Here is a 25,787-nt window from a genome sequence, read left to right on the forward strand (position 1 = left end):
GTAAAACAAAATGTTGATGGATGACACTTCACTTAAAACTTGGAATAAAAGATTTATTTTGTGTGCTCGGGGCAATCCCGTGCGATGCTCTAGCAGTAATCTTCCAACATGTTTTAGTCCCATCTCCAATGCTAGTCAAGTCATGTCATGATCATAAGGTACTTACGAAATTGCTTTTCTTGCTCATCGCTACCAGCCCCAAGTTATCAGGGAATTCATCAAGGTGATTATTGAGGAATTGGAGCTTGATGCTTATGAGGCACCTAAGGCCGCTAAGAGCTAGCAGCATTGTAATAACCAGAACGTGTAGTTATTTGTTGTTTGTTACCGGGAACGTTTTTTTGTAACTGCCACAAAAGACTTCCGTGCGGATTCTCTCTAGTATATTCATCTTTTTGACGAAGTCCTTATCAGGGTATAAGTCCATTGATCAAATCCGCCTTGATATGTATGCCCTGGATCGCATGCGGGACTAAAACGCTCACAGCTTACATTTTGAGTTCTTGTTTTTGAAATGTTTCCGTGTGAGATAACGCTGTTCACATTTGACACTTAAGCCCGACTATGTTTTGCGAAAAGATTATCGTTTCCAACTTTTGCACCGAAAAAAAGTTATGCTTTTTGTAAAATTTATATGATTTTCGTACACATACTACTTCAGGGGTCGGCAAACTATGGTCGGCGGCCGGATGCGTACACAACATTACAAGTTTAAGGATCCTATTCAAACTACACTACAAACTAGATTAACGATTGAATATATTTCGTTTCTCCAAAGTATTTTGTGACACCTTTACGTTATGATCATAGCAACGCCGTGTGTTTACATTTTAGACCATACAAACGCAACGCTGCTTTTGTCAAATTTGGTTGGACCCATTTTTTAATTGCAAAGCAATTCCGCCTCTGATTAACGGTTTTGCATTGAGAAGCCTAATAGCTATATGATTTATCAAAAAATGTTCCGTTTAATGCTAATGCATTACGGCCCGCCGAGACATTTTTGAGTTTAGATTTGGCCCTCGACTGGAATAATGTTGCCATTGTACAATTTTATAATGCCATTAAATCAGGGTTTTTTTCTAGTCGCGGGCCAAAACCAAACTCAGAAAGGTCTCTGCGGGCCGCACAAAATGATAACTAAGAATTGTGTTATTAACATTTTAGAACAACAGTGCATCAGGCGGGCCTCTGATCGTTTTTGTACTTGAAACGTGTTTATTTAAATTTAAGGAGGCTGTAAAGTGTTGGCGCAAAGCGCGAAAAAAGCGTTTGCTTGGTTCAAAATTCGAGTTCACACGTCGTCATCCATATTACTAATGAAAAGTGTAATACAACTACTTTGGGGAACGCGATACCTTTCAAAGTTAAGCTAGCTCAGTGTTTGTAAACGTTTTCAAGTGAAGGCAGCACTAGCGAGCAAAGCGAGCGCGATTTTTTTTTTTTGTTTACCGGCATTTCTTTCAAATTCTTGCAAGTTTTTAACAATTCGTGGCACTTCCCCCCCCCCTCTGGAATTTCAAAATGCAAATATTAATATTTTTAAGTGTAAATATTTAGTAATTCAGTTTTAGTAAGTTACTAATGGAATAATATTGATTTATATACTGATATAAAAATGTACATATTCATATCATAGGTAGCCTACTGAAGTTAAATTATTGTGTACATATTCCTATTGCCCCCTGCCACTCAAAGTGTTTAGTTACAGAGTTTTGCATTAGAGCAACAAACGTCTGGTAGCCAGGGGCCACGAGGCCATTTTATCAAAATTGCATTTGTTGCCTAATATAACAACGTAACTACAAAGAAAATTTAAAAAATACATTCCTGGTGTGTCTTAACCTATTTTGATAAAATTTTTTTAGCTCAAAGGCGTCATGCGCTCGTGGCACCATCACAAAAGAAAATTTTGCCAACTTAAATGATACAAAGGTGTCTCTTAGTTTTGCGTGATCGATAACATATATTAGCATCTTTGTAATGTAGCTTTTGTATTGAAAGTAATAACTCTCCAATCCAAAACTTAAAAAAATAAACGAACTGTGTGTTGTTCTTAAGGTTGCTTTTTATGACGTCACGTTTAGATGTAAGTTGCGACGTCATATCTATATATAAACGTTTCCCACAAAACAAAATATTAAAAATATGGTAATATTAAGTATTTTAGTCACAATTTATTTCTTCAACTCATTTTAACTCATAAAGAAACGTCAGCTTTTATGGCAGTTTTGCAAAGTGCCTAAATTTAAAACTTCATAATGTTTCACCTTGACATACAGTATGTAGGTATATGTATGCTTATTGGATTTCATTCAACTGTGGGACTTATTTTATTAACAATCCAACGAGTTGGCCTGCTAGTCGAATGAGGTGTGGTTATTGTGTAGCAGCCGGGCATAGCCGAACGTGAACTATACTGTGACAAAAAAGAACCCGATGTTTTGCTTGACGAAAATGCTGTTTGATTCTCGCTAGACAATGGGATATTTTGTACGCCCCTGCAGAGAATGAAAAGAGGAACTGTTCTGTGAAAGACAAACTTCATATTTGTTAACCATAACTAGCTTGAACGTTGATTAACCTTACGTTAATTTAGTTTCGTACGTTCAGCTATGGCAGGATAAATATTTACGATTTGCTAAAAACTCAGTTTAAATATTACGAATGTATAGTTTGCTGTAGAATACGTTTTGTTTCTCCTTTATTATTTGTATTCGAATTTTGTCTAAACAGAAAACATTTCTGTTTTTAAATTTAATTCATAGGAATGATTTTGTAGTTATCAGCAAAAATCTTATTTGCAAAGTTTGAACGTTTTGGATTTCGTACAATAACTATGTAAACACTAAGAAATAGAAAGGCAGGATTAATCATTTGGAAAGGGCAACTTAAAAGTGAATATTAACCCTGGGTTATTGTGCTACTGTCCAACACAACACGACCTGTTCAGTTGACGCTATGGTTGAATTGAATGGGTTGGTGTTTATGTGTTAGCTTAAATTAGTCAGACGTTATTTAGACCGGGGCCAAAGTTGAATGAAGTCCAAAGTTGGGGGTTTTGCTGAGTCAAGCGAAATGTTTTTTGCTCTTCGCTGTCTGCGCTTATATCCGATATTGGCGTAACAACTTTGTTTTTTCAACAGATGTATTTTATTGACAATGTATTTTATTGAATATATGTGATAAATTAGATGACAACTTAAGAGTACATTTTAAGTGATGCTTTCTTGCCATTGTTTAATATAAAAATTACAAGGTTTAGCTGTGTTTCATAAGAAAAACGCACAGTATCGTGTTGGGGGAAGTCCCAGATTTTAGCAATTTTAGTGTGGTAACTTTGGGTTGTCTGTGAATCTAACTTAGGTGTACAGTGGTGATATACGTATATATCAATATATATATACTTTAATTTGTTTTTTGATAAATGTGTAGTAATAATGTTTAATTAGCTGTGCAAGACTATCTTTTTCAGGAAGTGAAATTTATGTTAAAAAAAGTTTTTCAAGCGAAAACAAATGGAAATTGCATGTTTATTTAAGAATTTTAGGTATTTCATTCATAAATCAGCGCGCGCTCTTTCACTATTGTACGTAAAAAAATATTTAAAAAAAAGGTTACGGTAGCCAAATTATAGTCAATTTAAGATTGCGATCGCTGTGGGTAGGTCAGCATAATATTTTTTACTTTTTCTGAACCAGCTAAACACCCCCCAGATAAAATTGTGCAAAACGTTAATAAATTTAGCAAGGTGCGACCACTAGCGGATAGTATTATTTTTAAACCACAAAATAAAATTAAAAAACACATTGCGTGACAACAAACTTTCAGACTTTTAGGTATTTCATTAATAAATCCAAAAGCAATGGAAGTTGCAAAAGAATATTTCATGATGATTTGTTGCTTTACACTTTGTACACATAAAAGGATTGACTTAAATGAAACATTAAAAGGTTTGTATGCTATTTTTTTCCTAAATAGCAATTTAATTATTCTGTAAACAATCAAGTATGCTTTTAACATTTTAAAACTATTAACATACTTAGATTACACTGCTTTGTTTTTGTTTCAGGGCAATTAATGACAGCAAACCATTTGCTCTTTTCATCTTCTAAAACAACTTAGTTCACTGGAGATTAAGGGTAAAATTGTAAGTAAATTTTATTAACATGTTTTGTACTATAATATAGTTAAGGCGCATTTTGCTTTTTAAAATTAAATATTGTATAATTTTTTAGAATTTTGATCTGAACCTTTCATCATGGAATATATAAAAAATATTTTAAATACTATTCCAGCATTTTCACCATTTCTTATGTTTTTTAATCTCCATAGAACTACTTGGGTACTTAATGTGTTTTAGTTTTCATTTAACCATTTACATTGTTTAAATCCTAAATTTAAGCTTGAAATGTAATTTATGTATTACTTTTTGTATGCTACTGTCTGACCCTATCCGGCCTTGGGCAAATATAAGAGCAGTTTACTGTCAAACTTTTATAACACAAGATGAACTATAGATAATGCTGCATCTTGTTTCATATTAGGTCTAAGTCACAGCAAAATAGAAAAGTTTCTTTAAACCATACCCCCTGGCGAACTGAAGTGTTGTTTTTAGGGCAGCATGTTTATTACCTTTCATGCCGACCCAGCCACCCTCGACTACGGCTTCAAGGCCACTTTCAAAAGTTAAGATTTAGGTTCTGTTGAAAGTTTTGATATAGGGGTTCCTAAACTAGGTTCCGTAAACTACCTTTAGAGGATCCATAAATCTCCAGTTAAAATATTATTGTATTATCTAAAAAGGAAATATAATTAATAAAAAAATAGATTTTTATGAAAAAACAGTTGATCCTGCACCTTGAATGTATTTAGACTTTGTTTTATGATGTATTTCTAAACACCATTTAACCGACACTGGTCCACGCGAACCAAAACATTTTTAAGGGCCCTCGTTAAATACAATTCAAGAACCCTTGTGTTTGAAAAAGGTGTGGTTTAAGTGGAAAACATTGTTTTATTGTGTAACTTTTTCATGTATAGTTTGCTTCACCAGCTGCAACTGAGTATTGCCCTTTATGCAGGTTTGTAGGTGACATAAACGCTTTCACCCACTCAGACATTCACAACACCAGGAACTGCACCTGGCGGATAAAGGTTCCCCACCAAAGCCGACTCGTTGAACTAAAGTTCTCTACTTTTGACCTTGAATCGCATGCCGGATGTTAGTACGACTACGTCAAGGTCACTAGTCTTTAATTTAATTTATAATATTTTTTGTGTAGCAATAAGTAGATATTTAGTTACTTTTTGTTGTTTTATTTTTGCATGTCCGAGTAAAAATAGCTGTATTTTTTACGATTCGTTTTCGCTATTTTTGTGTTGGGCTTTTTTCTAAATGTGTGCCTCTCGATTAGAAACGTTAAAGAAAAATTCATACATGTTAAATAAATAAATAAATTAAAATATTATTGGAAGAAAAGTAAATATTTTCTAAAAGTTAACCTTACTATTTTATATCACGTTTTAAAAATGTTAAGTGTCTCTTATTAAAACCCGAAAGATTGAAAAAACGAGAGATTCTTTTGGAAAGAAAATACATTCTGTGAACATTCCCCCTTGTTTTTATGTATTTATTTAAAAAAAGTTCTGTCTTTTGTTTAGGTTTATGACGGCATAAACATGCAGGCGCCTTTGATAGGGAACTGCTATGGAAGTCGCGTTAACTCCTACATTGTCACAACTGGCAACGAAATGACCATAGAATACGTCACTGATGATCTCATTACAGGTCTGTTTTATACGCATTTTTATACCCTAATTATTGTCCTAAAAGCAATACATCCGGGTTGCCACCGATTTTTTTTTTTAAATCTTTAACCAGTCTTTGAATTTATTTTATGTATAACTTAAGTTATGTAAACAATGCAATTGTAAACGAATGTTCAAACTAATTGTTGTTGAATTGACCATTTACCATGATATTTAAACAGTATTGTTTTCGAATTATATTTAAAAAAGTTGAATGGTACAATTTTAGGACTGTTCAATGCTATAAATCTTCATTGAAAAGTCTTTTAATTGTATTTATAAAAGTGCGTGGCAGCCATAGACACCAGATTTGTTTTTTGATACTAATTGCAGTCTTACAAGCATATTTTGAACGTTGTGAAATATTCTTTGTTCATTTTCAACATGTTAAATTCTCAATCTACGAATAGGGTTTATATTTCAACAAACGTTCAACGCATCATTTATAGATAAGTTTGGTTTTGGGCGACCCGCAACCCTACTTTTTGTTTTTCACAAAACAAATGTTTAAAACTTTCCTTTTATTTAACGTGCAAAAAAATATGATAGTAGGTTAATTGTTAGTTAACTATATGTTCCAGGCAACAGTTTCACACTGCGGGTTACCTTGAAATGCCTGGAACACAAGAATGTTGTGGCGGATCACTTACTACAGACACCGGGACATTCTCTTCAATTGACCTCAATAACTCGGGTAAGACCACCTAGAAAAAAGGAAAATTATATATCCCCTTGAGCCGAATTAAACTAGTTTAACGTATATTTACTGCTTAAACGCACTATTTTAGCTGTATTATTTGTAGACAGTTACTTTTGTATTTTTTTTGGCAAATTCCGTTTTTATCTTTATTTTAACATTTTTGTGTTAATGACATTACAGTGATGAGATGTATACACTTTGAATTATACATGTTGAAAGAATTTAAGTATTATTTTTTTTTTTGGTTTACAATTTAGTCATGGCAACCAGTTATGTAGTATAGTACAAAAAGAAGCTCTTTCGGCAAGTGCCTGTTTATATTATCCAACGTTTCGGCCTATAAATGATTCCTTTAAACAGGGAATGCGAATATATAAAGAAAATGGTATATTTTCCCTCCGTTAGACAGAAATTGCCAATACTGACATCGAATTGAAACCAGTTGATCGGACTAAATGAAACGTAAAGTGTTAGACAAGAACAATCTGTTTGTTTTTAAGCTGATTTGTTTTTTAGTCGGTAGTACTGGTTTTCAACCTGTTGGACACGAGATTTCATTTCAGGTCCAATGACTACTTTAGAAAATTAAATTTTTTAATAAGTTTGCCTATCGGGGTAGAAACGTTGCGTTGGAACGCAAATCATGGCTGGAATTTCAAAATTAAGTTGTATAATCGGACCGGCACACAATACCTAATATCGGACGAGTTCCGATACCGCGACCGATTTTTTTGACATCTCTATTACAATCTTCTCTATATAATGGAGTGTTGCTCTTCCAGCAGTATATAGCTTACAACAAGAATCCTCTCTATGTAGTTTTGTAGTGCCGGCTTTCCCGACCCGTACCCCCACAACACAGAGTGCGAGACCACAATCCAAGTGGAGCCGGGATTTAAAAATCATCAATATGTTCGACGTCGAGTTCGAAGGAAACTGCGACTACGACCACCTTGAAATCAGGTGAAGTATGTTTTTTGTCCCGAATCGTTTTTATACGAAAAGCGATAACAGTCCTGTGTGTTCTGCAAAAACACGTGGATACTGTTATGTTTAAGTTTATTGTGTCACGAGTTAAATCGCCCTGGCTAAATGTTGTTTTTTTGGCAGGTTTACCCTGTACTTGCAGTAAGCAGGGTAGGGGCACAATTTTGGGTAACTTAGACATATAGAGGCCTTTTGCGGTTTGCGCGAATCGATAACATCGTAGCTTTTGTATTGAAAGTAGAACCTGACCAACCTAATTCTGAACTTTGTGACAAAATTGTCGTATAAAAATATAGTAGGGTAACTACCAGAGGTAATTAAACTTATAAAAGCAAATTTCGGCTTAATAACCTATGGAAAAAAATAATTTTTCAATTCACCTATATTTCCACCTATTCAAATCCACCCCCGCATTGTTGAGTGACTGTAAGTAAAATGTTTCTGATCCAAGTTTGAGGTTATTATTCACTCAGGGAGCCATGAGTGTTTGTGGTTGAATTGCGGTCTTGTAGCTTCTAAATGTTTTGTTACAGGAACGCTGACCTCTAGTGACCCGCTTATTCAAAAGTTGGGCGGCAATTACATCCCGGATCCTGTGTTCGTACATTCCAACACCGTCTATCTTAAACTGCGCACCGATCATTTGATTGTAGGAATGGGGTGAGTAAATTATATAGCAGAGTTTTTATCTTTTGTTACGCTATGAGCTGCTTGCATACACCACTAAGTTGCAAAATTACTTAAAAATGGAAAATAATGAAAGTTACTTTGGTGTCATATATATGTAATTCCTTTCGATATATTTTATTAATTGGACAATAAACAACCGCCCTTATGGATAAAAGAGTTTTATAATAAATAATATAATTTATCACAGTGTCCCCATGGGTCGCGACCCAAAAGTGTTTCGTTTGTTGGGCGGCGACTAAAGTAGATTTATTAAGATTGGTTCTCAGCAATATTTGTCCAAAATTTACGAAAATTGCGGAAGCAATACGGAGACATGACCCATATTTATTAAAATTGACCTTATTAATGCTATTGTATAATTTATTGTTTGTTTGCTTTAAACTTCAGTGAAGATAACTGTGTCCTCAAAGTATTGCTGTTATGCTTACTCTTGGTTATATTTGGGTTGCCGCGAAAAAATGTTGAGAAACACTGATATAGATAATAAAAAGGTGGTGCTAGCAAGATAAGGCATCTTTAGAAACCGAAACTTCTAAAAATGACTGAATAGTTTACATCACACTATAACTTTGGTTTTCGTTATAAACCAACACTTAGTAGAAACAGTTTATAACAATAACGTTGTGAATTAGCTCAATTAAACTTTGTATTTATCGTGCCTCACTGATAAGCTTTCCTGAAGAGGCGTAATTGCATTTGTATCGTTTCAAAACTATAGTTGTTTTGTTGTTCTATGCCCCCCTTTTGCTTTAACAATAATAACCCGTTGTTTGTCTGTTTGCCCAGTTATGACATCACGTACACGTCATCGCCGGGAAGTTGTGGGGGAAACGTCACAGGTGACCATGGCAGCGTTTACAGCACGTTATATCTACAGGTTGGTAAAAAGAACAACGCAGAATATTTTAAAATTTAAAGAAATATTTGAAAAGTTTTTGAAAAAATTTTTCAAGGCATTTTAAATTTGCAGTAAATAATGTATTTATGAGTAATTTCGGCACGACGATTAGGTTTGCCAAACTATGAACTGCTGGTCAACCCGGATTTCCTTAAAACTGAATAATAATAAACGTTTAGTATTCGAGGAGATGTAATGATATCGATACGTATATTCCAACTCGACTCCATTATCAACTTTTTTCATACTCGGTTGAGTGAAATAACTGAAAGTTATCTTTTTTAAATTAGTCACTTGCATCGAGCAACATTGTGGATTAAAATAATTTGAACAACATTTAATATAATTTACTCAACGAGTAACTATAAACTAGTCGACCTTGTCACTTATCGAAAGAAATTTTTTATTCTTGATTTGCATTGTCGGTAAACAATCCTTACTGTGGTGGAACATTTGCAAATCAAAACGCTATTTAGTTTTCAATTTCTTGATGTTCGTTTATTTTGAAGGCGTATCAGCCAATCACCGACTGTGGCTTCAGCATAAAAACACCAGCCCGCCGTCCAGTTGCCATCCACATCACGTACATCAATGTCTACTACGAGGTATTAAAAAATCCGTTCACACAAAAAAACTTCAATTTTTGGAGCGGAAATTTATTTCCGTTTCGAACAATTTAAATTACCGCATATTTTTTTAAATTGTTGTAGGCTAAGTTAACCAGAGAAATCTTTTTTCAAAGGGAATATACAAACCCTGTTCAGTAATCTATTTGAATCACTTTAAACTGATTTTGGGCAAAGTAGGAGCAAAAAAATGGGCCAAAGTTTCATATTCCCCAAAAGTTTTTTTTTTCTTTATGTATTTAACTATAGAATTGTGTTGTTTTCTGTGGCTGATTTCAGGCGCCGTACGCTGATTTCTGCTGAAAATAAGCCAAGAAAGTTATTTGTAAGCTTAATAACTATGTCAAGGTGCTGATGTTTTTTGCGCTGTGCATAAAACTTGAACGTTTTAGTGCGGAGATGGCGGATGCTACTGCGTGGACGATCTTCTTTACATTTACGGAGGACCTGACAAGACCTGTCCTCTGATCAGCGGTTATTGCGGTAACGGAAGGCTCAGCGATCTGCTAAGTCAAACCAATTCAGCGTTCCTAAGGTAAGGACCGATTGAAACCAAAATTTTACGTTAAGAAGCTCATAAAGAAGTAAGCAATTTAATATCCCAAATGAAAATGACCTTTTGTTTGGCGTTTTAGTATTTGTTCCATTGTGTAATGCTTCCTTTTTCAATAGTTCTAACCAATATTGTTTGTTACACCCCTAATCCAAAATCTTTTAATTTTTTAGATTGAAGACGACCGATTTTCCAGTTGGTAACCGAACCACCATTGGTTTGAGGATAGACTGGAAATTGTAGTTCAACCTGCGTTTTCTTTCCATATTTTATCTCGCCTTAATTTACAACCATTTCACAACCTTCCAATACTATAAAAAATGTGAAATAGTAAGTTTACTTTCCTATAACGTTTGGTCTGTTTTTCGGAGATACTTTTTTCAAAAATGAGGATCTTTTTGGTATAAAGCTTCTTTGGGTTTTCTTATTTTAAGTTATTACAGTTGCTAACTTCATCGATTTTGTTAACAGGACTTTAAAAGTGCAATAGGCCGAGTTTGTCACATTTTGTTATTTTTGTTATGATTTATCGTTTTATTTTGTCGTGCTTGATTTTCCGCTCATCTTGTTTTTTATTCTTCCAAACTTAAACCTTCGAATATTCTTTATGTTCTATAGTAATTCCGCGTTTCGCAGGTTGAAAAATAAAAGCAAATTTTGTGCTTTTGCACCACCAGCTTATTCGGTTTGTTTACCACTGGTTGTAAAGTTGTGCTTATCTAACGTCTGTATCGTTTTAATTGACTGGGCGAGGTAAGAAATGAATATTTTCTTGTCCACATTGATAAATCTGCGAAACAAAAATGCCCACCAAATTTTTTTATTGATTTTTGTATTTGTAGCTCAGCATACACGGGTGTTTTCACAAGTGATAAACAAGGCAAAACATGCCAAACAAATATAAGATTGCAATATTTAGTTAGATGAAAATCGAATATAAATACAATACAATTCGAAATCTATTGCAATTACTCCAAAAATTGTAAACAACAGTCACGATTGACGTGAATTGAAAATGAACATTTCAATAACTGAACTTGATTGTGGCAGCCAAAGAAGCTACGGGAAAATAATAGTTTAGGTTTTCCTAGAGGTTAATAATTGTATAATTCGTCGTGTGTCTCGTAGGTGTTGTTTTCTGTTCCACTGAAGTAACTACTTATTTGGTTTTTGAGTGTTAACATTTTAACTCAATGCTAATGTTTTACAAAAATGTTAATTTGGGGGAAACTAGGTCTTATATGATTTGCTTTGTCAGATTAGGCTATACTTTGTAGTATAACATTAAATGATCGATTTTACAAAAAATCTTCTTGTTGTTTCCACGCAGTTCAACCTAATATTTATTTTAGGCAAGAAATAGGAATTTTTAGGCAAAGAAATAGAAAGAAACACTCTGCACTACAGTTGGCGGGAATTGATTTTGTTGTGTTATTCTGAAAAAAAGTAACTGCAGTGCGAAGCACGTCGTTTAATGGGGATAACGGCAGTACTGCTAGGCATATAGGCCTATAGTTTGTTAATTATTTTAAAAAGCAATCAGTTTCTTGAATTCTTGTGTTGCAGTTTTACTTTTATTGACAGCGCTTAAGTACTCCTATATTGACTTGAAAAAGCAATCACAATAGTTGTAATTGTTGTTAAATAGACAAGTATGACATTCGCATGAGCGGATCAAGGGGTACTGTGTCATGCTTCTCCACTAAAATAAACTATAACTATTGTCCGTTCTATATTCATTGTCTGAAACTATAACTATTGTCTGTTTCACTTAAAAGATTTCGGCAAATTTAACCAAATAAATGCTGTTTGTTGTACTTTGCGCGTTTAAACTGATTTTAAGCTGCATGTTTTCACACAAGTTCGCCTAAAAACAGCTTATCTATGAAGCAGTGTCCGAATGCGCAACTATCAGATCACTATTTTCCTTCGCATACGGTTAATACATTCGTTGGTGAATACAACTTTAGAGACGAGGCCAGAAACGAAAAATTTGGGCCCAAAACGCTTGTCACCAAAAGATTCTGCCAGCCTGATACCAACTCTACCATTCGATTGAAATTTTACAGACGAACCTAAAATTTATACCAGGCATAGGCCTATATGTTATGTCAACCAAAAATTGGGAAAAAATCGAATCAAATCTAAATAAAACATACTAAATGATGTGAATAAAAAATAGAACAATTAACAAAAACTCATAAACTTTTTTTTGAAAAATTATCCAAAGAAATTTACTGTCTGTTTTCCTTGCTGCACTCCACAGGCTGTGATTGAATTCGGCGACTCTTAATTAGTTAATTATTATGTTATTTATTGAACATTCTATAGTTTTAGCAGATACGGTATTGGGAATTTACGGTTAATTTATCAGGTTCGAACCCGTGGAATGCTATCGTCTACCAGGAATAAAAATATTAGGCTACTTTTAAGAAGATTCCAACTCGGGCGGAGCGATTTTTAACCAATTGCGTTTCGGCAAAGTCACAATCCAAGGCTGATATTTTGTGTCAGAGATTTCTTGGTAACAAAAAGTCACAAGTGAAAAAAATCACAATTTAAAAGTTCCAACTTTGTAATATTGAAATAGGCATCTGGAAACTTATGGACGATGAAATAAAAGAGAGGTAATCCAATATGACATTGTATTGCTGTTTAATGACCATATATAAATAATGGTAAAGATTGTTTTCATAATTAATGGTAAGATTGTTTTTATACTTAAATGGTAAGATTGTTTTTATAATTTGCGTTTTGGATGGCCAATCCACCAGGTTTGGAGAAAAACTATTAACTTCTTAGATGCTACCCTTGGTCACTTAGGGTAGCTGTACTTTTATCAGTCGTGTAGCGCCCACCAACACCTTATAAGTCCCTTCTTGTATTAAAAAATTGCGCATCGTTTTACAGATTGTTTACAGTTTGTCACACTTTTGGACTGTCGTCTATCATGTGTGGTATGGCCTAATGGTAGGTTTCCAACGTGATGTATCATTGGTCTGTGGTTCGATTCTCTCAAGTGACAATCCAATTCCAGGATAATCAAACCTCATGTTAACCGCAGCGTTACATTATTATGTGCTGAACTGCACCTAACGTTTCCTTATAATGTTAACTAACAATCACTTATAATGTAATCTTAATCACAGCGAACTTAACCGCATAGCTCACCTGTTGTATAACGCCATCGTCCTTCCTGAACCTTACATCGCCCTTAATTGCAAATCATGTTGACCGATATACCTTTCATAGGCTATTAAAACCTTTGATCTTAACTATAGTAAGCCGATGTGGCCAGGTAAAAATCTTAAATTTTCAGGGTCATTTAAATTGCTCTTATCGAAACATCTTCAACATAGTTCCTCATCTCCTTGTTGTGGCGTAGCGGAAACGCACTCTGGTTAGAAACCGCGACGCCCGAGTTCGAACCCGGTTAAAGGTAAAATCTTTCCTCGGTAGCCGATAGAATTCTATGGGTTCGAACCTGATAACTTAACTGTAATTTCTCAATCTCTGTTAATGATAGAATTAACCATAAATAATCTCACAATGAACAAGGAGTCGCCGAATCCTTTCCCAGCCTGTGGCGGGATTCGGTTAGCCCGGTAAAGTTTCTTGTATGTCACGTTAAACCCCAATGCACACAGGTCAGAACACTGGTTAGGTAGCCGCAAGGTTTCCTAGGTCAGCTTAGTCAGGCAAGAAGTCGCTGCTTCGGGCTGGCAACAGTGTTCGAAAAACTTAGGCCCTCAGAGGGCGTGGCTCAGAGCCACACAATAGGGAACCAGCCCGAAGCAGCGCACGAGGAGTATAGGCAGCGACTTTTTTTGCATAATTTTTGAAAAAAATTTGTCGCGTTTTTTTTGTAGTTTTTTAATGTTTGTCACTTAAATTGGATGGCTGTGGCTAAGGTTTATATCATTGTCTTGTGAACGTTTTAGGTGGGTTAACGTGATTTACATTTATTGGCGACTAAGTTACAGCAGGTGAGCTATGGAGTTACAGTTAAGTTAGAGCAGGTAAGCTATGGAGTTACAGTTAAGTTTGCTATGATTAAGGTTATACTATCGTCTCTTGAACGGTTTAGGTGGATTAACGTGATTTACATTTATGGGCGACTAAGTTACAGCAGGTGAGCTATGGAGTTACAGTTAAGTTACAGCAGGTAAGCTATGGAGTTACAGTTAAGTTTGCTATGATTAAGGTTATACTATCGTCTCTTGAACGGTTAAGGTGGATTAACGTGATTTACATTTATGGGCGACTAAGTTACAGCAGGTGAGCTATGGAGTTACAGTTAAGTTTGCTATGATGAAGGTTATACTATCGACTTTTGAACGGTCTAGGTGGTTTAACGTGATCTACATTTAATGGCGACGAAGTTGTAACAGGTGAGCTATGGAGGAGTTTGAGTTAAACTGGCTTTATGATAGATTTACCAGGTAACGAATGAGCAATTGAAGGGAATCGAACCCCAGACCAAGTGAACATCATGTTGGAAACCTACCATTAGGCCATACCAGACATGACAGAAGACAATGCAAAATAGTTTAGAATCAGTAAACAATCTCCAAAACGACTCGCAATTTTTTAGAACCTAATATTGCAATTATACACTATAGCAGGGATGGCGAACCATTGACCCACAAAGAGAATCATTTCATACTTGTTAATCAAAAAATATAAAATGTAATGAATTGTTTTAGAAAAGAAAAAATGCGTCAAAAACAATTTAAAACCATTAAAACAATAGTTGTATCTTTGTTAACTTTTATGGGATCTTGAAATTTGTGCAAATCCTGATTTTCGAATTTAAAATTAGATTCGTCTCAATAAACTTATGAACTACCAACCAAGGATAATAATATTTGTAGAGAAGAGCAAGTACCACATTGAATTAACTTGTAATTTGCATATTTTTTCTAGGAGGTATAGGTCTTGTTTGGGACCAGCGCAATGAAAGGTCGGTACCCCTGCATTATAGTGACTATACTGTTTGTTTGGGCGCCATACCCGCGGACAAAAGTTGTGTCCTGTAGGTGTAAGATCTTTGCCAAGGTAGAGGTTAATATGGTCTTTAAACTACAATATAGGCCACATGTCATATTTGAATAAAACCGTGTGTTTTACATTGCGTCCCTGTTTTGGGCCAGATTCGAATAAAACTATTTCAATTGATGCTGGAACAAAGTGACACGAGCGAATATGCGTAAATTATACACAATTCCAGAGAGCTGTGGCTACACATGTAGGCCTACACCAAAATGATTGACTTCGGAAAATATAATAACATATAAATTTCAATTTAACAAACGAACGATATTTTTAATTTATTTCAACAGTAAATTGCAGTGCGATGGTTGCGCCTGCACAGTATTTACTATAGTTTTTACAAACGCGGCTCATTTCACATAAGCATAACCGCATGTCATGCTACACTTCCAAGCGATTACAATGTTTCGTTTTTCATATTATGCTCATTCCGCTGAATCCAGCTTCACAAAGCCATGTGGTTGAAAACGGAATGAGTATTTCAATAACATAATTAGACAGGGTAGGGTACGTTGATTACATCACATTGATTTGGTAGCTCTTAAGAGCTAAAAACAACAAGTTTATGTAGAAGAAATGAAAGCTTGTCCAACTATGCACTCATTCACGTTTATTGTGACAAGGAAAACAAAATACATAAATCGTATTAAAACAGTAGGAATATGATGAGTTATGGCGACCCCAGCAAAATTTTAGGCGACCCCACACGGTGTCGCGGCCCACAGGTTGAAGACCACTGCCACTGGTCTAAGCCACTAATGTTAACGTAACAGCCTCAGCCCAAGATATTGAAATGGTCAGTCAGGTAAAAACGATCAAAGTTTAGTTTTGCGAACATTTTCGGTATAATACATTAATTAGAGCAATACTTGGTGTCCTACGGGGGTCGGTAGAATTACCCAACCAGCTACGCCTAGATCAGGGGTCGGCTAAGTTCGCAACTGCGGAAAGTTTTGCTGTCATACCCTAGTTTGGAAGGGGTTGTGGCCGCGTGGAGTGTATTCAAGTCAAGATAAGAAATAATAGCTTATTCGCATTATCAAAAGAGCATATTATGGCTCGCGAGCCATAGGTTCCCGGTTCCTTGCCTAAATTATCGTTCAGCTAGAGCAGAGGTTCCCAACGTGGGCGGTACCGCCCCCTTGTGGGCGTTGGCGACTTACAAGTGGGCGTTCTGTTTCATTTTCAAATTTGGGGGGCGCTGAACGCACATAAGGGGGCGTTACATGAAAGTACTGATTGCAAAATTTTGTAAAAGGTTCACATAAAAATAGTAACAAACAGCATTGTAGGTAACTTTTAACCTTAAGTGGCAACTTCCGTACTGCGAACTTGTAGTAGTTTCCCGACCATTGTTACTTAATAATTGGCTTTCTTATGTTAAGTTGTTCGATGTTGTTGCGTTTCACCGTTTTATACGCGGCAAAATGTTTGTATATTTAAAGCAGGGGTCGCCGCCGGATTCGGCCAGCCGCGACCCTTTGACAACTAGACATGAGTTCATTTCCAATACTTTTTGACGATTTTACGTTTAGTACGGTCGAAAAATGTTCGCGCTTCGTGCGAATGATCTTTCTACGTCCAGTTTGTTTACACATTTTAAAGCTGTTTCTGGACTAGATCAGCGCTTCTTTACCGTTGCGCCGTGGAAGGCTACCAAGTGCGTCACGGAAAAACGGAAAACGGATTAAAAAATATTACACATATATTTTAACATTTTTTGGCAATGTAATAATAAAAACTAGCAGGAAATTTAAAAGAAATGCCGGTATACCACAAAAAAATCGCGCTCGCTTCGCTCGCCAGGTGCGCCCGGACTTAAAAACATTAACAAACACTACACTATCTATTAAGGTAAACGCGTTTCCTCAAAGTAGCTTTATACACTTTTCATTAGTAGTATGGATGAAAAAATGCGGCCAACGGAGAACCATCGGAGTTGGGTTGGCGACTAGAAAAGGTTGCCGACCCCGGATTTAAATTCTTGGTGCACAAAGTTAAAATTTTCCTGGTAATGACATAACCTGGTGATAATGTATATCTATAAATTCCCATAGTGAATGTATGTTAGACAACCTAAAATATGACTGACAGCTTTTTGAAACGAAAGTGGAATATGATGTTAGACAACGATTAATATAATACTTTACTGTAAAACAAGATAAGGGGGCACTAGTGTAAAAAAGGTTGCTAGGGCTTCGCTTTTGCTTATCGCATGGCTTGTATCTCTGATTAGGGTAATACAATTGAACAACATTTGTTGTGGTGATTTACAATTATGCTATTTCTTATTTTAATAATATATGCTAGGCCCGTCTTAATTCTTCGCTACTCCTATTATCTTGTATTTTAATTTTTAAACTGTTTATTCTGCAATTCCTTTAAAATAGGCAGCGTTTTTTTATAGGCTTTTCTTTAGTTTTGATTTTCTTTAGTTACATAAACCCGGAAAAAAACAATGATTTACTTTGCCCCGATCTTCAGAATAAAACGGATTTACTTTCCACCGATTTTCAGTATATACACCAAGGCTTAGTTTTAAAGCAATGTATTCCGAACTGGTCAAAAAAACTATTGCGATAATGATTTTTTTATTTATTTTTATATGTTTTAATTTTTCTTAAATTTATCTGCGACGGAGGTTCATAAATCTATAATTAATAAAATATACCTAGCTGCGAGGGCAGACCTAGAATTATTTTAAAAATTTTAACACTTCTTAAAGGCTAGCGACGCGAAGGAATAAAATATCAATTAGAAGTAAGCACTAAAACGGCAAATCGCAAGTGCATGGCGGTCAATTCGGCAAAATATTTTACACCTTTTTACAAGGGGTTTTGCTTAGTAAAATTTAGAAGAATTGGGTTCAGGATTAGCGTAAAATGAAAGCAAAAATCCTAAAACTGGAGTGACACATTAACAAATAACTAAAAGCAATACAACAAAGTAAAGCTGAAACATTGTAAAGCAAAAAAAGCAAAGTACAAAATGTTTTAACAAACTGCCGAAAACTAGTGTTTTAAAATAATAAGCACATTGTAAAATTACATTAAAATTTCCAAAAAATTGCATAAAAACAAAAAACAAAGCTAGTACGTAAAACTGCGCATGGAAACCTTGAAAAATATATTTTATAACTGATTTTATTGGACACGCACGAGCAAATTGCAACCAAAGAGGCAATGAAAGATTAATTTATGTGTGAAGCAGCATCGCATGTAAAATTGCCAATTTAAAAACACAATCCAAAGAGACTGGTGTTGTAGGATTAACGAAGTCGTTAATTCTCCGTTTGCTTGTTGATGTCAAAAGGTAGTGAAAACTTCGTGCTTTGTATGAATTCTTGGAAAGTATGCTGTATAATAAAGATAAAAAGCAAATTTAAAACTTGCTATATAGCATATCAAGTGGAATAATAAATCCATAATTAACTTTACTGTTGAAAAAAATCAAAAATGTATGATTTAATAATTCGCTGTCTTATGAAACCAGAAAACAACCAAATATCGAAATTTAATTTCACTAAATTATAAAATTAAATAAAATTAATGAATGTATAACGTAAATGTTAATTCCTTATGGTTCAAATCAGTGATATACATATTTTAATAGGTTATTGTTTAACAATACATTGGCGAGAAATGTAAGCACCTTGTTTGAGTAAAAAGCTCGCCAACGGAAAACTTCTTTCCTCATCTGTCCGTATTGCGTTCCATGGACAGGGTGCTCTTGAATCCTGGCTGTAAAACTTTACTGAAATCTGTAAAATTAACTTAATTCAAAATTCCCTTCGATGCAATACGTGACGCTTAAGGTCGGGGGTTCTTTTCAATCCTTTTAATTTTGATCAAAACAGCAGGTTTATTACGTTTACTTGTTTATGACGTCATCTCTAAACGCTTTGTTGACCCGGGTCCACGCAAACGAAAACAAAACTTTAGAAAAGAAACAAAAAATCCTGCTCTTAACACACTTATAGTACCAAGAAACACCCCGGCCTAGCCACTTTTCTAATTCTCCAGTAAGTTTATATTTCTACAAATTATGTTGACTATACTCTATGGTTCCCAACCGGCAACCAGACTGCGACGCCGACACCCCTTGTTAGATTTTATGTTGTTTGTTATTAATTGTGTCACAATATACACATCAACTCCAACCAATGAAGGAAAATGTAATTTAAATTTATCGTACTTCGTGTACAAAAAATTTTAAAAAGGCTTAACTGCGCCAAAATCTAATTTTTAAAGATACACTTATAACGTTTTGGCACCTTGGAGCATAACAAATAATAACCCAGGGTGTCGCAGTTCCTTTTAAAAACTAAATTTTAGTACACATAAGAACAAATGTAACTGACCGGGACTTAATCTTGTTCAGACAATTTCGGGATCTTGGTACAGAAATATAGAATTCGGCAGATATCAACGTAATTTCTCACAATCTGAAAAAACATACAGGGTTAGGGACTTTTCATTTTAATCGTAAAACTTGATAAAATAATCGCACAGTCAGCATATAACACTATAAAATTATTTTATAACCTTATAACTTTAAATCTACGGCCACATTTAAACACGTACCTATTCACAAATAAACTTTATGGAAACTGGCCGTTCTCATCAATCGGCGTGACATGTAGAAAACAAAAAAGCAGGTTAGCATTTAATAATATGCTACCCGTTTAAAAATGCCCCGTAACTGTTGTTTTTTTTTTGTCCCTGTTTTGACCGACTTGAAATTTTGCAAGTTTTGGCATTCCGGCAATTCCAAGAAAAAAAACTTTTTAGGGCTGGACAAGTGTTTCAGGGCTGTTTGCATGGAAATGCACCAGACTGCCTCCAGTTGCCTAATTTTTTTTGTCGGACTGAACAACTAATTGCAGCCTAAATACCGTGCATTCTGTTATTGACAAGCGTCCTAAACCGGCAATTCCACTTGGCCTACGGGTTTTTGGGGGAAGTGAGTGGGAGATACGTGGAATTGCCAGGTTAATCAATAGTCAGCTTGTAACCGGTATTTCCTGTTTTTGACCCAATCACTAACTTACAAGCGTAAACATATATTTAACAAATCACGGGAGATTTCACTGACTTACAGCAGTGAATGTGCAGACTTACCACTGCAGAATCGAAAGGTCTTGTGCAGCAGACTTACCACTACTGCACTACAGCACTACTGCACAATCATATCATAAGGGTTTGATGCAGCAGACTTACCACCACTGCACAATGATAAGGCCTTGTGCAGACTTACCACTGCACAATCAAGCAGAGAAAAAGAAGCACTGTATTTATTAAATTTCACGGACTTACCGTCATTTTTTCTCAGGGCAAGAATCATACTGGTTGATTTGTTGTTTATTTGCGCGATAAAACACAACGATATAGTAAATTATTTTAAAGTAGGACGCCAAACCGACGGTTGAAACGTCAGTTTGGAAACAAACTTCAAAGAGACGCCAAACTGCGGTGTTTTAGGCAAAGGATATCTAAAAGCACAGGAAGTTTGGAAGCAATCATCGGGGCTCAGATTGAGCAAGAAGATGTTTAGTTTTGCGAAGCAACTGAAACACCAGACTTTGGGAAACAATCATCAGCGCTCGATAAAGCAAAAAAGATAATTAAATTGTGTTGAATTTGCTTTGTTGTAGTGTAATTTATTTTAAGTCACGAAACGTGGCGCAAAAACATACTGACCGCTAACTTCCTGAACAAAGGGAGGCGAACGCGAAAGGGCAGAATGTCGGCAGCGGCGAAAGTGCAACTTTCCTGACACCTATACATAGGCTATAAGTTCGATAATGAATTAGTCTAACCTAGTGATAATTTTAACAAAAAATCGTAGATTTCGAAGGAGGGTGTCGTGTACTCGATTGAAACGCTCCAGCTCGTACTCGGTTCAACTCATCTCCGTTACACGACCGCCATCATCCGTCATTTGTCTTCTTATCCCGGTTATTTTGTTTCAGAGCGAAACCTTTACTTCACGAAAAACTCGAAAACGCAATTTTCGGCATTTCGTGTTATCCGCAAAGTTCAATTTAACGCAAAGAAGAAAGTTCGGACATAAAATGGACAACCAAAATTTTTCGTCGCCGCCGACGCGATCTAGCGATCCAGAGCGGTAGAGTCAACAAAAGACGGGTGCATGCAGTTAGGTGAAAAAACTCGCCGCCCTAGACCGCTCCTGACTGCTACACAAATAAAAACACAAAAAAATGGTGCAAAAAAATAGAAGGCGAGGCTGCCGCGCGATCTTACCGATTGCTGAAAATTGATGGGCATTACAGAGAAAGGGCTGGTTAGCATGAAAAGCGTTCTAGCGTTAAACGTGGGACGTTGGATACAAGCAATACAGCAACGCAAGCGATGACTGTGGGGTAAATTTGCACAACAATACCTGCTACAAACAACAGTCTAAAGCAAGTCGCCAGTGAAAAAAAAGCGAGCGCGTATGACTGGAACGAGTGCTCGGGCAGGTTAAGACAACTCGTTGCGTCCCACGGGGGACGGAGTAAAGGCCTACTCGGTTTTTTTCACCGTGAATTTGCTTTTAAACAGTGGTACGAAGGCGCCGTTTTACACATTGTGATTTAACGCGACCGGATCAAACTGGTTTCCAAGCGGATTCTCTTTTTCCGGCATTTTCAGGACCTAGTGGGACTGGGAGGTGGGAAAGTGAGAATGAAAATGCCAGGAAAAAGAACTTAAATCTTGCCGTTTGTGGCAAATACTAAGCGAAACCTGCACAGCAATTCTTTCCTGACATTCTATCTTGAAAACCAGTGTCTACGGGGACCAGTCACAGCGCTCAAAAAGAGTCAAACAAAAACCCTAGAGCTAACAATAATTGGGGAAACCAAGAAGTTACAACGAAGTTTAAGGACGGCGCCTGTCTCGCGCAAGTGGACCTAACTAAATCGTAGACACCATCCTTTACATAAAGACGTGAACCCAGGAGCGCAAAAACAATTTTTTTAACTAAAGGCAAACAGGAGGCGGTAAGCTAGCACGCAAAACCTTACGTTTTATGGGCGCCACACTCTCAAATATTCGACCTTGCGTTGACCTTGGAGGTCGCCCAGCACCCACTGTAGGTTAAAATTGTGTATCTAAATGCCACCCTATTTATTGAAAGGGTGCCACGCTAAGGGATGTCCTAACTATGGAGACCGGCTGTCAAGTGGCACCCAGCTTGTTGGACCGTCTCAAGTAAACCAAAGTCCCCTGCCACGACCTTGGTTTACCGTCGACGGTTATCTGAAAAGCAAGTGCGAGGTTAGCGATTTAGGCCTATGACCCCACAGTCGAAAGCCGGCGCGCGCGGTAGCCTCTATATGTATACAGCACTTTCTAGATGGTTTGATGTCGACGTCTCGTCGATGTCATCCGTCGTACGAAGAGCAGCGAAGTCTTTGTAGTCCGGCGTTTGTCTTGATTCCTTGTTTTTCTTTCATCCGAAATCCGTAAAGTATAATAAGTAATCCGTAATCCGCGCTTTTCGTTGTTCGATGTTCCGCTTTTCTCCATCCATGAAGATTCCATCTTTTTCCCGTCGCTTACCAGCCAGTTCCCCGAAACGCCGCCGAAGACAAATCAGCATAAAAATCCTGACAACAAAGAATATGCGTTTTCAGTTTATGACGACAAAACAAAATTACACGCCCTTTTAAAAGTCCTAAAAAAATAAAGCGAAACAATAATAAAGACCTTTGTGCCCACCTTGTGTCACTGAATGCCTTCGCATTTAAATTTGCTTCTCATAAAATGTTTGATTTGGTTTGATATTTGTTTCTGTGCAAGAATGTAATTGGGGTTAGTAGTGCACAGAAAACAACGTCACCTATAGGTATCTATACAATGAATTGTTTTATAACCGTTTGTGATGGTTTGTTATCTATTATTATATAGGAAGTTTGAGCAAAATAACGAACTAACCTTGTTTTGCGTGAAGCGGGTCATTTTTGGCAAGCGAATCTAGGATCCGGCCGACCGACGACTTGCGCCGACTCGTAACATTGATGTAGAAGGTAAAAAGTATTGTGTGATGTCATGACAACTGACATCATCAATGTTTATTCCAAATTGTTTGACGTCATTGTTCTAGACTGCTGATGCTTCTCTTGGTATTGCTAAAATGTAGAAAATTGGTCATTTATTGCTACAGTTTAATTAAAAAGAAACAATAAATATAAAACTTAGAAAACTAACGAGTCTGCTAATATGTAAATAATGAATAATAAAAAAAAAACTAAATTCAAATAATTAATTATAAACTCATTAAACACACCGCTGTCTTCTACAATGAATGTGGTTTCGGCGATTCCATCTTCTGTCTACAGACTGACTTCCCCGAATGCCGCCGAAGACAAGTCAGCTCTAAAATCTAAAAAAGGAAAATTCATCAAAAACCAATTGTTCCAACTAGATATCTCCTAATTAACAGAAATTTTAGTGTAAGCAAAATAATAAAAATAAAAAACTTTAATAAAAAGTAAAAACTCTGTTATTTACCATTATTGCGAAATGCCTTCGTAGTTGAATGTGCTTCTTATTTCCCGGTTGTGTGCTCGATGACTGTTATGCCTATAAAGTGCACGTCAGGTTAAATACAAGAAAATCAAACAAAAATCTGAACAAATGCATTGCTTTTAACAAATGCAAAACTTTTCAAGTCCTTGTAGGCCGTTAGATTTATTACTGGTACGCAGTTATTGCGTGTTTGGATATTACAACTCACATTGTTTCGTATGTAGCGCGGCGTTTCTGGCGACAAATTAGGAATACAGATTCTGTATCAGACGTTTCATCCCGGACGATTGCTGACGTATATATAGCGGCCTTAAAATGGCTTACGTCAATAAGTTGCATGTCCCGAAAATGTTTTTGAACAGTTCTTGAGCTTTAAGAGTATATCGAAGGGCATTCTCAAAATGTACTTTGTTATTTACAAATTGTTTGTTTTTTTGTCAATTGCAGGCGACAAATTTGCTAGACATAACCCCCAAAACAATAATGGGTGACCAATTGCTAGATATCACCCTAAAAGAATTATGGGTGACCAATTGCTAGATATCACCCAAAAAGAATTATGGGTGACCAATTGCTAGATATCACCGCAAAAACAATATGGGTGACCAATTGCTAGATATCACCCTTAAAGAATTATGGGTGACCAATTGCTAGATATCACCGCAAAAAACAATATGGGTGACCAATTTCTAGATATCACCAAACAAACAATTATGGGTGATCAATTGCTAGATATCACCGCAAAAACAATATGTGTGACCAATTGCTAGATATCACCGCAAAAACAATATGGGTGACCAATTGCTAGATATCACCGCAAAAACAATATGGGTGACCAATTGCTAGATATCACCGCAAAAACAATATGGGTGACCAATTGCTAGATATCACCGCAAAAACAATATGGGTGACCAATTGCTAGATATCACCCAAAAAACAATGATGGGTGAACAATTTCGAGATATCACCCCAAAAACAATGATGGGTGACCAATTTCGAGATATCACCCCAAAAACAATGATGGGTGACCAATTTTTAAATATCACCCAAAAAACAATCATGGGTGAACAATTTAGAGATATCACCCCAAAAACAATGATGGGTGACCAATTGCTAGATACCACTCTATAAAACAATTATGGGTGACCAATTTTTAAATATCACCCAAAAAACAATATGGGTGACCAATTGCTAGATATCACCGCAAAAACAATATGGGTGACCAATTGCTAGATATCACCCTAAAAGAATTATGGGTGACCAATTGCTAGATATCACCGCAGTGGGTGACCAATTGCTTGATATCACCGCAAACACAATATGGGTGACCAATTGCTAGATATCACCCTTAAAGAATTGTGGGTGACCAATTGCTAGATATCACCGCAAAAACAATATGGTTGACCAATTTCTAGATATCACCCTAAAAGAATTATGGGTGACCAATTGCTAGATATCACCCTAAAAGAATTATGGGTGACCAATTGCTAGATATCACCGCAAAAACAATATGGGTGACCAATTGCTACATATCACCAAAAAACAACATGGGTGACCAATTGCTAGATATCACCCCCAAAACAATATGGGTGACCAATTGCTATATATCACCCCTAAAACAATACGGGTGACCAATTGCTATATATCAACCCCAAAACAATGATGGATGGCCAATTGCTAGATATCACCCCAAAACGATTATGGGTGACCAATTGCTAGATATCACCACAAAAACAATAATGGGTGACCAATTTCTAGATATCACCCTAAAAACAATTATAGGTCACCAATTTCTAGATATCCCAATACAATATGGGTGACCAATTGCTAGAAAGATATCACCGCAAAAACAACATGGGTGACCAATTGTTAGATATCACCACAAAAACGCACATGGGTGACCAATTACTAGATATCACCCCAAAAATAACATGGC

General features: G+C 36.1%; 1 long non-coding RNA gene across 1 annotated transcript; it reads left to right on the forward strand.

The window, feature by feature from the left end:
* The first annotated feature begins 3,815 nt into the window (after nucleotides 1–3,815).
* LOC146145525 (uncharacterized) lies at nucleotides 3,816–5,240 on the forward strand. The gene is made up of 3 exons (XR_014498740.1): nucleotides 3,816–3,953; nucleotides 4,073–4,150; nucleotides 5,085–5,240. It is a non-coding gene; the product is annotated as an uncharacterized LOC146145525 (long non-coding RNA).
* The last annotated feature ends 20,547 nt before the right edge of the window (nucleotides 5,241–25,787 follow it).

This window comes from Ascidiella aspersa, chromosome 5, assembly GCF_963924565.1.
Source record: "Ascidiella aspersa chromosome 5, kaAscAspe10.2, whole genome shotgun sequence".
In the NCBI taxonomy this organism is placed as follows: Eukaryota; Metazoa; Chordata; class Ascidiacea; order Phlebobranchia; family Ascidiidae; genus Ascidiella; species Ascidiella aspersa.